The sequence below is a fragment of the Oculina patagonica genome, chromosome 10 (assembly GCF_052425735.1).
Source record: "Oculina patagonica isolate OP01 chromosome 10, crgOcupat, whole genome shotgun sequence".
NCBI classification, from domain to species: domain Eukaryota; kingdom Metazoa; phylum Cnidaria; class Anthozoa; order Scleractinia; family Oculinidae; genus Oculina; species Oculina patagonica.
Window position 1 is genome coordinate 6,677,651 of NC_135767.1, and position 15,589 is coordinate 6,693,239.

The following is a 15,589-nucleotide window of genomic DNA, read 5'->3' on the forward strand; positions in this document are numbered from 1 at the left end:
AGGACGTTAAATCGGTTTCTTTTTCTTGTAGCTCGCTTCTTTTAAAGTCAGTTGGGTTGTTATTTTCTTCAGGAGGTCTCTAATCTGGGAATCACAATTACTCTTATACCCGTGTAATTGTTCGCTCAAGAGTTAAAAGAATGACCGGTATAATAATCAAACATGTCTCGCGTTGCCAGAATCTTATAATGATAACACTGACATATAAAAAGAGGAGAAGAGAAAGGAAACATTCATCTTTTTCTATTTTATAAGCTATATGATATATGCATTACATTTATGATCAAGCGGCCACGTTAATTTTGAATTCTTGTAAGACAACCGCCGTTGTCATGGTCGAAAACTAAATGAATTTTTAAACTTGGCACTGAATACAAAAAATAATTTCTTTTAGTGTAATTTTTTTTTCTTAAAAGCAACAGAAAACGCACAGAATTGAAATGAGTCTATGGGCCTGTTTACATGATTCCTGAATGCTTTATTCTACTGGTCCTCTGCCAGGGTCGTAACCAGGTATATGGGATCAGGGATCACAGCCTTGGGATCGGGATCACAGCCTCGGGATCGGGATCATGGACCCGGGATCCCGGGTCACAAGTCATGGGATCTGGATCGGCCAATCAGATGGGATCAGAATGGAATCAGGGATCAAATGTTGCCACATTTTGAGGATCAGGGGTCAAAATTTACAGCTAAAATTTGGGATCAGCGATGAAAAAATATACCTGGTTACTGTAGGTAGGAGTTGCTGTTGTTAATTTCTTGGACAAGGGGCATTGTTCTCTTGAAAGGAACGAGCCATTCATGTGAGACCTTGGGACAGGGTCTACCCGATCCCCTTAGGCAACCAATAACCTTATTCCAGATGTCATAACAAAGTATTAGAAAGATCACATTTTAGCATATTCCCCATCATCACTTGAATTAAATAACCGTCCTCAAGATAGTACCCTGTACGCCTGTACGCTGTATCATTGCCGGAGAAAAATCAGGTAAGATCAGTTGAAGTCCCAACGTTAGTTTTCAAATTTGTTTCTTTGGACAGACTTAACGTGACATACTATTATTATTATATCAAGGCTGACCCAACCGTTAATAACGCGAATCGTGGAAAATGCGAAAACCGATGCGCAATTTTTATTTTAAAACGTATTTATTAGGTGTCGTTGTTTTCAATTAAATCAGCTTTCATCGTTTGCAGTTTTACTCTAGATCGTTGATAGTGTAACAGAATTTTTCTAACATCACCCTACCTTACCTTTACTTAAACACGGCTGTCTTTTTAAAGCTCATGAAGCTTGTGGGGCCGTATTTTCCCGATCGAATTAGAATTTGGCAGTAATGTTTTTTTTTTTCACAGTTGCTATTAATTGATACTGGAAATTGCGGGAGTGTAACAAAAAAACAAAAAACAAAAAAAAATATGTGTTTATAGTGGTCATGCACTTAGCTTTATATCTCAACGAGATAGCTAGTTTACAGGCATGCCACTGAAACAGATCTAGAGGAAACAAATAATTTATAAATGAACATGACAAGGTTAAAAATCCCATCTGGCAGGAGGCAGACCAGTTGGCTATATCAGTACAAAGCGTGGTCGAGGATTTGAACTCGGGACAACCGAGAAACAAATCCAGCTAGTGGCAAGGGCAGGCATCGAACCGGTGACCTCCGAATTACAACACCAGCGCCCTAAACCACTCGGCCACGCTTGCCTCCTTAAAACGAGTAATTTTGAACGCTTTCCTTCAGACGCCACATTCACAGATGCGAAAGTAAAGCTACGTCAGCCTGTAGCTCGCTTCTTTTAAAGCCAGTTGGGTTGTTATTTTCTTCAAGAGGGCTCTAATCTGGGAATCACAATTACTCTTATACCCGTGTAATTTGTTCGCTCAAGAGTTAAAAGAATGCCCGGTATAATAAGCAGACATGTCTCGCGTTGCCAGAATCTTATAATGATAACACTGACATATAAAAAGAAGAGAAGAGAAAGGAAACATTCATCTTTTTCTATTTTATAAACTATATGATATATACATAAAATTTATGATCAAGCGGCCACGTTAATTTTGAATTCTTGTAAGACAACCGCCGTTGTCATGGTCGAAAACTAAATGAATTTTTAAACTTGGCACTGAATACAAAAAATAATGTCTTTAAGTGTGATTTGTTTCCCTTAAAAGCAACAGAAAACGCACAGAATTGAAAGGAGTTTTGTGCAAAAGTTAGTAATTAAGAAAACCACTGAGGTAAAAACCAAGTCAATCAGTAGAAAATAATTATGCAAAAGAAGGGAATTAAGTTTACCACTGAGGCATAAACCGAGTAAACAAGAGTAAACAGAGACTCTCACATGCAATAATGGCCTCAGTTTTGAAACGGGAAAATAGCTTCAATATGATACATTCGTGCTAGAGCGTGTTAATTTCAGTTACTTGTAACCCGTCATTTATCTTTAAGTTCGACAGGGCGCTCTGGATTCAAGGTAGGCATGAATAGATTGTGCCGGTAAATTCAGGAAAAGTTGCTTCACAATATGCCCAAAAGTTTCCACTGAAATAGAAGGAGTATTAAAAAATTTTCTGAAACTTGGTCAAGGTTACAATTATGTTTTAAGCATTAAAAAAATGAAATAAAAAATGGGGGTCACCGCGCTAGTTTTTGTGTAAAATGGATGGGCATTATAGTAAATATACGACCCGCGAGGTAGATATTAGGAACTCTAGTAATTCAAATGGGGAACTATTATTTCTAGAAAAAAAATCATTTTTGCATTAAAGTATTAGTCTATTTCAACAAAATAGACTTTGATCTTATATTAAAAACTGTTCTTATTGTACAGGAATTAAGATAACGAAAGAAATTAAAGATTTTGCTTTGTGCGCACGTTAACGGCACTACCTAAAAACGTGTTTTTTATGGCATTAAAATTAAAATATCTCAATGTAGAATTTTAAACTTTTCTTTAAATCGCGTATATTGTAGACAACCGTATGACATTTAAATTAATGCATTAAAAAATGGGGGTCACCGTTCTCGTTTAAGAGAAAACGACCATTTATTTCCCTACCGAGTGTAGACTGAAAGGAATCTCGTAGTGTTCTGTGTGCGCGCGCGCTCGTGCGCGCGCTAAATGACGCGAAAACGTATGCGCAGCAAGGATGTGCAATGCAATTCCGTGGAATCACCTAAAATATCAAAAAGTTGCCACCAAAATTTAATTAGAAAAGTTGCTTGCTCTCTAGAGTGAATTTTGCGTTTTCTGGAAATTGAAGCGCTTGCAGGTTTACTAAGAGTTGCCCCAGCGTCTATTACTCGCACTTTAAATACCAAGATGGCCGGCGGCAGGCTCTATGTTGCAGCGAGTAACCGTTGGATTTAAGCGCCCGTTAGATAGAAAGCCGCTGTCCAGATTTCGCGGGCGTAAAGCAAGTGTTATTTTATTGTCATTTTCAGTATTGTATATTATATCCTTAGTTTTAATAAAATCAGTTTTGATAAAACTATTTTTAATAAAATCCTTCGAAATGAAACGACCTTTTATGGTTTGGATCGGTTTTATATCAATTTGTTGCTCAAAAGTTGCCAAGGAAGGCAAAAGTGGCCCTAGGTTGCTCGTACTACAAAAAGTTGCTCAAAACGCTAAAAGTTGCTCAAAAGTCGCCGAGCACAATCTATTTATGCCTAGTTCAAGGAGCGGAACGCGTGCCGCACTCTTGTCTCGTCCCAACCCCTCCTCGTGCATCGCAAAACCTCTTCTCGAACTCCCTTCCTGAATTTCGAGGAAAAAAACAGACTACAAGCAGTTTACGAGAGCATTGATTGACCATATTTTCGCTAATACCCACGTGTATTAAAAGTGATTTTAATGTCCGGCTGGCTCGATATGATATGATATACTCCCCGGCCGCTTGATTGAGAACTCAACTAATAAATTGCCTTGTTTCTCTTTGTGCTCAGAATAAAATTCACCAAAGATGAAGACTGTATTTTTTGTCACTCTTGTTCTGCTGTTTTCAGTCGTGATGAGCTTGCGCGTCTTTGATCAAGGTGAGTTTGTTTAGATCAAAATGTAAATGCCGCTATTTAGTTGGATTTAGAGTGGATTAACTTTAAATCTGCTCTTCCTCGCGATTTTTATTATACCTCTTTTTATTTTATTAGAACCATTTTTATAAAAACGTCAAGTCTGAGATCTGCTCCAAAATTAAAGAAAATGCCTGGGCTAAAATAAGAACATCTTCAGGCTTAGCCAAATTTTAAGCGTTCTTTCTTCATGATGTGCAGCAAAATTCTTTAAACGAGAACTCCTTTTTCAAATGAAGCCAAATTCCGTCTCTGTAAAGCCACAAAGGAGTATTTGGCCATAACATAACATTTTAAAATATACCAGCTGGCGTGATATAATGCATAATTGTTTTGTCGTTTACTGTATAAGGACCACTCTGGCAACTTTTTAAAAAAAATAAATGAACAAGAAAGCGAGGTAGCTTTACGCTCTTACCACATGTTTTAGAGTTCCTTTTTCTGAAAATTTGTTACTAAATACGGTCAACTCTCTCTGAAACGGACACCTTCGAGACCGACTCCAACTGTCCGTCTTAGAGAGGTGTCTGGCTTAGAGGGAATTTAGTTACAGTAAAATGACTGAAAAACGGCTGGGACGTGACCAAGACCAGGTGTCCGCCTTATGGAGGTGTCCGTTAAGAGATAGTTGCCTGTACCACTAAAACATTAGATAGACCACTTTATTATATAAACTGCAGTGGTTTAGCGAATGGTAGCAAATCGAGAAAAATGGTATCACACATGTGTTGATAATCAAAGGCTCTTCTAGCAACATCATGGTAATTCGATGAATGAAGTGCCGACCTCCGCTTTTTTCTAAATAAGTGTCCAATAAAGTAAAGCAATCTCACTTTGCTTTATTTTTCTACGTGAGTTGCGTCATTGATGGCTCGTGCTCGCAGGGGTCGTAGCGCTATTCAGTTTTCACAACCAAAATATTTACCGGTTAGTGTATTACCTTTGATCCTTTTAAGCATTGAGTATATTTGTTTTGTGAATATGTTTACTTTTCTGTCAGCACGTATAGCGTTATTTTTGAGCAGCAGAAAAAATTCGAGAGAAAAGATACGCCCGAACACTTCGTGTATCTGCTCGACTCAAAAAGTCTCTTCGAGATACCGACTTTTTTGCATGAAGTATGAGTCGAAGGTTTATCCTGTGCATTGTTCTTCGAACTTATCATTACAGTTGCTTCAGTTGCTTTGTAGTTTAGTTTAACAATTTCCTACCTTCGCGGAGGAAATGCAGCCATATAATTTTGTCAAAAATGGCTCGTCCGCGCCGGGTATTTATACACATATTCCTCAACATTACACAAATAAACAGTGCAAATTTCGCCGAGATCTGACAATTCTATACTTTAAAATTGCAAGGACCTTTCGAGGCAGTCGATTACGGCAGCGAAATTAGCAAATGAAACAACAAAATATGCGTTCGACGCTTTGTTTTTGCGACGAAAAAGCACGAAAAAAAATACGGATATTTCCGACTACTGTCGGAGAAAAGATTGCGCATATAATTGCGGCGTAAACAAATCGATACACTCAAGCTGCGTTTTGTCTAGGCTCTGCGAGGGTCGGATATCAAGACAGCTTCTTCGTGGGCTTAAGAAGGATTAAACAAAAGCCATATATACAGTGAATGCTTTCGAATTATATTTGAAGATGAAATACGAAAGAATTTTGCTGTCTTTGACTGAAATTCCACTCGAACTGCGTCGATACGATCGCATGTTGTAAAGCCGATTCAGGCAACATTGCTGTCAACGAGAGGTCACGCCCCTAACGACCTAGGCTGATGACGAAATAGAATGGCGCTTGTAGCGACCAAATTTGGCCTAATTTTTAACCGCTCCTAAGCTAAAAGAAGCCCCCATCTCTTGCATTTGTTTTAACTTCAAAAATATCTTTGAAAAGAGCGAGTTTTTTTGGTATGGTTTATTTTAGACGTTTGTAATTTTTTAAACGATGTAAGTGCTAGCGATTATTTATTCGTGTTTTAGCGTTAGTTACGCAATCCATTGTTTGTGCGACGCTTTTTATAGATCGCCTTTCAGACACACGTGCGTTGAGATAAGAAAGCTGACATGTCACTTTTAAAATTGTTATATAACGTTTGTAAATGTGACAAGTCACGTTTTTTCCACGAGATCGCAAGTGATCACCCACAGCTGAAAGTAATCCCTTGAGAAATTAAAACAGTCCCTTGAGAAATTAAAAAAATCCCTTGAGAGTTTACAAGAATGTGAAATTTTCCCTAACATAACTGTTATTCTCCTACTTTCGCTTGAAAACAAGCAAAAAAGTCGAAAAAACGGAAGACGTGACACGAGGTGACGTGACGCGAAACAAAAACGTGCCGTGGATGTTGTGTTGACTAAAACACGTCACAAGGCGAGCGTAATAATTTTTTATAACAGTTTAAGCGCAACTATATGTAGTTCATAGCGCGAATTCCGTATTTTATCACAAAAATATTTAAGTGTAACCTTTGATCCTTTTTAGAATTAAGTAAATTTGTTTTGTGAATATGTTTACTTTTCTGCCAGCACGTATAGCGTTATTTTTAGCAGCGAATAAAATTTGAGAGAAAGATGCGCGTTTCTGCATGACTCAAAAAGATCAAGAACGGATGACGTGACACGAAGATGATGTGACGCGAAACAAAAACGTGCATGGATGTTGTGTTCACTAAAACGCGTCTTTGAATGTTTTCTTACGTGAATGGGTCATTGATAGCCTATGCTCTGAGGCTTCGTTGAGCGAATTCTATTCTCTTTTATCGCCAGAGGATAAGTGTAAGTGATCCTCTTTCGATTTGTTTTGTGAAATTCAATTTAGTTCCCTGAAAGAGAGAGACCCTGGAACGAGGTTGAAGAATAATTTGTTTCTGATTGACATGTGCTGAATGCGTTTAAAGGACCTTTCTGTCAGCACGTTTCTCGTTTAATGATGATTTAATTGCGGTTTGATATCAGAATCCAGTGAGTGAGTGAGTGTTCGAGTGAGAAAATGCGGCCCATAACATAACCTCATTACCATTCGGTAAAAATGATATCCACACATGCGTGATATCATTGTTGACCAATCAGCTCGCAGAGTTGCCATGTTTTAATGCTCAATGAGCCAAAGTAAATCGATAATAAGTCGAAACGTCTTCGGATCTTCCTCGGCAATCTTCGGTAATCCTGATAAGTAATTTCTTGGATATAGATTTTGTTATGAAATTTAGCGATATAAAATCACGACGTTTCGACCTCTCCGAGGTCATTTTCAAGTGCGAATAAAAATATAAAATTAGCATAAATATATTAAAATAGTAAAATAGGCAAAATTGTCACGAACGCTGAAAAGCGATAAAATATGTAAAAATAAGTGACAAAATATTAATGAAGTTAAAAAGGGTTAAAAAACTTAAAAATACAGAAACAATAAGAGTAATTAAAAAGAAAAACCGACCTAAACAAATAGTTTTGCGCGGATGGAATCGCATTGTTTGTTCAGAGTTGGTTTCAGTTCTTTGATAAAAAGCATTTCAATTTTGCCTATTTTACATTCGTACAACCTTCGGACAACATTTTGAAAATCTTCGGAAATCTTCGGAAAATGGTCGGAAATCTTCGGAAAATCGTAAAAAACATCGTTATTAGTAGGTTTATATAATAAACAGAATAATACATGGTTGCTTGGATATATGAAATTTATCTTCTCGTGTTCAAAACTGATATCTCACTCGTTCGCTGCGCTCACTCGTGAGCTATCGATTTGAACACTCGAAGATAAATTTCATATCTCCACGCAACCATGTATTATCCTCTATTTATTTCTTTAATATGCGCAATCTACCGCAACTGATATGAAATAAGCTTTTTTTCTAATGTACCTCCACTCTACTCCTCAAAAAGCTTTTAGAAGAAACACACCCCTTGGGCTCAATATTAGAGCTTTTACGTTATTTTTTTGTTTGCATACGAGTTAAGGGAACATACGCCGTGCTATAAAAATGTCTTCAATTTCATTAAAAATACTCATGAATAATTCATAAAGAAAATATAAAAGAAATTAATGTTTAATGAGTGTCTTTATATCTGATAAAGACACGGCTAAACTTTACGTCCAATTTTCTAGGCCAAAATAACCCCAAATCAGTGCACTGAATGAGTTGATCTACATCAGAACATTTTTAAGCCGTTCAATAAATTCGCAGTTCGCGTTTTATCAAGTCTAAAATACTCGCCTGCGCCTCGTGTTTTAAACTTGATAAAACTCTGCTGCTCATTTATCAAACATTACATAATATTAAAACTTTTGTTTCGGTGAAAAGTACCTAAAATAACGTGTTTATTTTGTAGCTCTTGCAGAAGATGTCGAGAAAGGCTTCGAGGCTGACTTTAACAACACTCCCTGGGGTGTTGTTGAGCGTAGCAAGACTTTTTCTAAAAGAAGGTGCTCCGAGGAATGCATGAAACTTTGTTTAGGCAGTGGAAGGGCAGAAATTGAATGCAGAAAGGAATGCCGCTGTCAGTAGTTCGCCGTAAGTAACTTAGCTTAACTTGTTGATCTCGAGTTATTTCCTTATTTGATAGTAAAAGAATAGTGATAGCGCATTTTGAAAAAAATATGGGCAATTTTTCAACTTTGTCGTTCGTTATCAGTATTTAAAGAAGATTAAAATCTCTCTAAGTCGTAACGATTGTCAAATTGTTTAAGTACCTATTAATCACACGATCGCTGCAGAATTAACAGCTTATTAATAAAATTTGGTTTGTATCTGATCTTAAAAAAGTTGGTAAAAATAAGGTTTAAAACGTTTGGTGTGTTCATAATTTTGAATAAATGAACCAGTTGAATGGCATTTACAAACTGATCTCCGAGCAAAACAGCGTTTAAGCGTTTTTAAAAAATTGTATCACACCGAAAAAAAAAAAAAAAGAAATTAGACAAAATTAGAAAGCTTTTAAGCTTTCAAACACGTGGGCTCTTTAGGTCGAGTTGATTTTTCGATCGAAAAGCCTGTCTATCTGCTGCATTTTAGGATGCAGTCACGCAAACGCCAGTTCTAAGTTGCGTGATTCATTGCAGGTAATTTCTCCATCGCCGATCGGTCCCGACTGAAACTCAGTCGACTGAAACTCAGTATAAAATACAACATAAGTATAAAATACTTATTATGCAAAAACTGAACCAATTTTAACTCTGATGAAGGTAACAGAGAGTTACCGAAAATTCAGTTTTATGTTTTAATTTTACCAACTTTTTTAAGATCAGATACAAACCAAATTTTATTATGTCAAACACTGATCGCCGTAATAACAGCTTATTGCTTCATTTTTCAATTTATTTTCCCTACAGGGAGACGCAGTCTCATAGCCCTTGATCTTCACAAATTGTGAACTATGGCTGTTTTCATGGCATTCAAGCGTTTCGTTTATCATTTACTTTCTAGTTGTTAGAGGCGCGAATCCATAACATTAAAAAAGAAAATAAGTAGACTATGTGTACAATATTTTTTTTGGTTGTCTAATACAGGGTAAAAAAACAAAAAATAAAAACATTTAGTAACTATTAGTTAATAAATTTGCCCAATGACACGAAAATATAGCGCAGTAGTTTAAATAATCCAAACAAGATAACAGCCAAAATTAACATTCCATGTTGCTGATTTTATAGCCTGATGGCAAACAATATCTTCGCGCTTTGCTGTCTACCAAAAACAAAAAAAAGAACAGTCGGCCTTTTTGCAGCTTTGTGTATCACTCATGCGCTTTGTGAACTGTGATTAGGAAATGACAGAATTTTACGCTATTTTCTTCAAGACCCTTTAAGGATGTTAGTTCACATTTAACTTGTCTCTTACTTATAGCCTGCCAGAAGTCTGTTCACAGTTGTTTCTGTTGTTTGCATTTTTGTCAGTTTTTATTTGTTTGCCGTTATTTTTTGTCTAGTTTTCTTTACCCACCCCAACCCCCTGCGTTCTGAGTCGCTCAAATGGCACCGCGCTTTTTATTTTGCATCATGTGCACAAGTGTAAGGAGTTTTGGAATAAAAACTGACTGAATGAAGTGAATGCAGTCTACGATCCGACTAATTAGCCTGATCGGATCGGAGTTTCAGGACCGTAACCAGACTTTTGACATGGTAGACGAAGCAAAAGTTCTGAGTGAGTGTCGAAGGCACGAGCCGCTAGCGGGCCCTAGATAGAAAATTCTAAAATCTAGAATTCAAAGCTCTGACACACCTTTTTCAGCATTTTTCATGAGGTACCGTAGAATTCACATGGTTTTGCCCATGTTTGCAGTGTTATTTTTCACATGGTTTTGTCCATGTTTTCAGTGTAAGGATAGTTCTGTCTATTCTCACTTTCCTTATCGAGACAACGACATGATATTTCGAATTCTTGACCTATTGAGTAACAGCCACGCGGCTGTGATCAATGGGCGAGTGTTTGAATTTGAGCCCATCCGGATTGTCATTACCACGAGCACTTTATAGACAACTGTCTTTGCGCTGGTTGTTCTATTCTGTGCGACATACACTCTGCTGAAGAGACCCAATCAGGTCGAAACAGCTGTCCAGAGTTTGCATTTTTGACTTTCAGTTTGGACTCTATCATGTCGTTGTCCCGTTAAGGTTTTTTCATTTCTACGTAGTGTCAGCCTTGCTTTTCTTGTCTCTGTATTTTTATTTTTGGCTGATCAGAGCTGTCGCCAGCTCCTACGTACACAGCAGCATTTTCGTCCGCGGTCCCTTGCTTTCTATTGTCCGAATATAAGCCTTGGGCTTATACAACTTCGTAAGGGTTTTTGGTTGGGCTTAAAAGCGGAGGGGCTTAGATCGAAAAACTTAGATTAAAAAAGATTAAAAACGCACAAAAAAGCAACATTTAGCCCTATTCAGTACTGTCATCCGGTAGAGGGGGGCCTATATCCGGGGGGGGGGCTTATAACCGGATGTATTTTTTTTGTTTTCAGGTTGATGGGCCTATAACCGGGGGGGGGGGGCTTATAAGCGGGGGGCTTATAACCGGAATTTTACGTTCAACTGGGGATTATTTCCCACCTCAATGCATTTTTTTAATTTGGGTTAAAATCTAGAGCAAGTACTTCGTCTTGCCTCTTGCTAGTTATACCACACTGCCTTGAGTTTACTACCCGGAGGGGAAGGGGGGTACTCAAAAAAGTTTTATACGGGGAGGAACCGCCCCAAGTTCTAACCCCTTACCCTTTTATATACCATTTTTGACAAATATTGTACCCCTTTCGTAAACCTTTAACTGAAAAAAGGTACCCCTATCATATACCTAAGAGACATGCCAAATGACAGATTTCCCTACCCTTTTATATACCTGAAGCCTGAAAAAGGTACCCCTTTCGGACGGAGCCTCCCCGTATAGGTCATTAATCGGGCGTGGCCGATTTAAGGTTTACCCTTTGGTCGTCCTAGAGCGTAGTCTCCTGGCGCGGCCAAAAAGACGGGGATAGCTCGGGGTTGCTACAAAACCGCTACGGGTGACGCATACCGCAATGGTTTTCATTTTAGTTTTGACAGGAAATCGTTGCAGGCACACTTGGTCGACTTTTGGGTTAATGTGTAATCAGGTTGTGTTTTTTTGCTTCGGCGGAAGGACAGAGAAAAAAGCTTACGGTGCAAAGTACAGTATGGGGCCCAGTTCTCGGCCACTTTTGACGTAAACTTGTATTTCTTACCTCAGAAGAACCGCAGGAACTTGAAATTTCTCGCAGAGCTAGCTACATTATTCAGCTTTTTGGTGTAAAGCTATCGACCGGTCAAAAATTAATTTGCCCGAGCAATAATAAAAATAAAAGCTCCATTTGTGGGCCCAGTTCTCGGCCACCTTGGCCCAGTTCTCGGCCACTTTTGACGTAAACTTGTATTTCTTACCTCAGAAGAACCGCAGGAACTTGAAATTTCTCCCAGAGCTAGCTACATTATTCAGCTTTTTGGTGTAAAGCTATCGACCGGTCAAAAATTAATTTGCCCGAGCAATAATAAAAATAAAAGCTCCATTTGTGGGCCCAGTTCTCGGCCACCTTGGCCCAGCTCTCGGCCACTTTTGACGTAAACTTGTATTTCTTACCTCAGAAGAACCGCAGGAACTTGAAATTTCTCCCAGAGCTAGCTAAATTATTCAGCTTTTTGGTGTAAAGCTATCGACCGGTCAAAAATTAATTTGCCCGAGCAATAATAAAAATAAAAGCTCCATTTGTGGGCCCAGTTCTCGGCCACCTTGGCCCAGTTCTCAGCCACTAAAAAGCGTGTGCGTAATTATCTGTAAAAAAATGCTCAATTAATTTTCACAGTCATAAAATCACTCTGTAAACCTATTTATACTATATCGATCCCAAATTATTTTTATGATGCTTTGTTTTACTTTAGAAAAGAAGGATTTTAACGCGCCTAGTTGCCTATGTGCAGGTTCTGGCAAAACCGCATTGTGTGACCCGTGCATTTAGATGGTTTATTTTGCAGTGAAAAGGTCTTGAAATATTTAGGTGTTGTAGAAATAATAGACAAGACAAGAGTCAGCTCAAAACTTAGAGATAAGATTGAACTTTATTTTTAAAACATTTATTTCTTTCATTCTGGCAGCAGCAGATGAAATTATATTAAAAACCAAGCGCTAAGCTGTGATAGCGAGCAGGGTGGCCGAGAACTGGCAAATACGCAAACGTCGCAAGAAAAAATTTCGAAGTAAATTAAGACCAAAAAATACAACGGTTCAACGAAAAGTTAACTAAAGCAGAAAGCTGAATTATTCTACGTTTCACATGCCAAAAATTAGCTCGTATGGTGGGGGCTTTTGGATAAAATACGAATTTAACTACATCCATGAATTTGGAGCCGTAAACAAACAACTACCTCCGCGTAAACTCAACGTGTGAGCTTTCTATATCGAATTGAACGATCAAACTCAAGATACTTAAAGCACATGAATCAGTCTATCGTTTGAAGGAAATACCTTTTCTTTTTGATTCAACTGGAGTGTGAAAAAACGCGTTTAACACAAAGTGGCCGAGAACTGGACCCGGCCGAGAACTGGGCCGATATATTCACCATTGTGAAATTGCACTTACTTTGACAAGTTAAAGTTATTTTTGTAAATGAAAAAGGTAACGTCATTGATGTCACGCAGTGTTTTTTTTAGCAAACTAGATGGTTTGCTGGTTTCTGACTATGAATGGGGGTGTGATCTTGCGGTATATTTTTTGAGCCTGACTCCGCCGTAAAACTTTTTTTTTATTTAGGAAGAACTGTGTCGATTTTCATTTCGAACAATTGGTCGTCAAGTCGTTTGTCACAAAGAGTAGAATGTTTGTACAGCATGTTTTGGAATTATTTTAGATTTGGTTAGTAAGACGCTTCTGAAGACCTGAGCAAAACATTGGGAATGTACAGTATTAATAGGAACTTGAATGGAATTTTTCACAAGTTGGATAAAGGTATCAACTGAAAAAAATGGAATTCAAAATGAGAACTTGGATTTTGTTGTAATTAAATTTTATCGCGGATTGGATGCATAATATCACGGCTTTGAAAGTCTTCAAATAATTAGAAAGGTTCCTTTCTTCCTTTTGATCTTATTGTTATTTTCATGTATTGATTATTCGAAAGTGGTTTTCGTTGATACGAAAAAAAAACGGGTTTTCACTGAATTGCTTGAAGTATTTTTAGACGTGATAATATTGGCTTAATCAAATTACATTGAAAACGAAATATTTGTTATTCTTTTGTCTTGAAACTTTGAGGAAATTGAAATTTTTGTTTGACAGTAGTGTATGAAAGGCATTTTATAGAACTGAATAAAAAATAAGAAACATTGATAAAGGTTATTTCATAGATTTATTTTGCCTGATTTTGAAGGGTTTCAGGAGTTTTTAAGAGTGCTGGTAAACGGCTGTATGTTGTTTGTGATTACGGATCTTATTTAGTTTCGAACGCTCTAATTTTTGAAAGGTTAAAACAGGTTAAAACCGGGCGGTTTCATGAGTTTTTTGGGTAGAAAGGTACGGTGGTGGTCAAAAAGAAATGTTTAGAAAGGAATGACTGTAGTAGCACGTAAGTCGGAGGTTTGCGTGAGTCACGGGGTATAGTATGCGTGAGCTGGATTTCCGGCGTCATAACGGCATGTTTTGTTTACTGAAAGATACACTCGACGTTTAGTTAGCTTAGTCGGCTTGGGAAACTATTTTAAAAATGAATGTTGTAATAGTTAATTAATAGTAATCTAGAATTAACCCACTCTCGATTGGAGTCTGTTCTGGATTCGCGCTACTTTTTCGCCGCGAAGGAATTTTGTAAAATTTCGCTAGTGGAAAGAGGTACTGTAAGAACAGTATCAATAACTCAAAAGGAGGAACTTCTTTGTAGCTCTGAATTAAGACGTATGATAAAATTTTAGAATAAGAAACTTTCGATATATGGTTTTCATATTGTTTTTGTCAATTTCCTTTTGTGGCAGATTTTTTGAGAATCAGCTTTTCTTTCGTGTGATGACAGACACAGGACAGAACGAGAGGTGGATGAGAAAGATGCCGAAGATGAATAGGCACCGAAAAACGACAAGAACCGTCAAGGACTTATCTTTAGAGGGCGGGGAGTTTTGGCATACTGTATTTCGAGGACTGGACTGGACTAGTAAAACGCGGACTAGTAAAACGCGGACTTGTAAAACGCGGACTAGTATAACGCGGACTAGTAAAACGCGGACTTGTAAAAGGCGGACTAGTAAAACGCGGACTAGTAAAACGCGGACTTGTAAAACGAGGACTAGTAAAACGCGGACTTGTAAAACGCGGACTTGTAAAACGCGGACTTGTAAAACGAGGGCTTGTTAAGCACGGACTTGTAGAACGCGGACACTAAACGGAAACTAAACGGTTTAGCGAGCGAAACAATTTGTGTTTGAAGCTCTTGTGTGTTTCTTCGACGGCATATTTCTAGCTTTTTTGAGCACTCTATGGTCTGTTTTAGCGTGGAGATGTTTTTGCAGTATAGCACATGTTCGTTCTGCAAACCCCTACTAAAACAACGGGATTGATGCTATGAGTTGTGTGCATATGTTTCTTTCTTTCCACTACTTGACGTCTGTTGAGTGCAGTCGTTTGTATTGCTCGCACGAGGTAGAACGGGGCCCGTCCAGAAATCAACAGTCAATCGTAAATAAAGGTGACGGGCCTACACGACTCCTACGTTCGTGACATTGGAATATTTGCCGTTAAATGTTTAAGTTCGGTCTTTCGACCTTATTTGCTTCTGACTTCTTTCTGAGGGTACTGTTTTAATTTGGGGGCAGTATGTGGTAAATAAAGGTGACGGGCCTACACGACTCCTACGTTCGTGACATTAGAACATTTGCCGTTATATGTTCAAATTCGGTCTTTCGACCTTATTTACTTCTGACTTCTTTCTGAGGTTACTGTTTTTTTGAGACATTATGTATTGAAGAGAGCCGTAAGATGATTGTGGCCAAGGAATTCGAAGTGTCTAGAGGCGTTTTACAA

At 38.0% G+C, this 15,589-nt stretch overlaps 1 long non-coding RNA gene across 3 annotated transcripts; it reads left to right on the forward strand.

Annotated features, from left to right (window-relative positions):
- The first annotated feature begins 896 nt into the window (after window positions 1–896).
- LOC144667179 (uncharacterized) lies at window positions 897–9,582 on the forward strand. 3 transcript variants are annotated; one of them, XR_013573293.1, is made up of 4 exons: window positions 897–992; window positions 3,961–4,050; window positions 8,429–8,601; window positions 9,420–9,582. It is a non-coding gene; the product is annotated as an uncharacterized LOC144667179 (long non-coding RNA). The 3 variants fall into 3 exon arrangements; XR_013573292.1 differs by lacking the exon at window positions 897–992 and having other exon boundaries at window positions 3,743–4,050; window positions 8,420–8,605; XR_013573291.1 differs by lacking the exon at window positions 897–992 and having other exon boundaries at window positions 3,743–4,050; window positions 8,420–8,601.
- The last annotated feature ends 6,007 nt before the right edge of the window (window positions 9,583–15,589 follow it).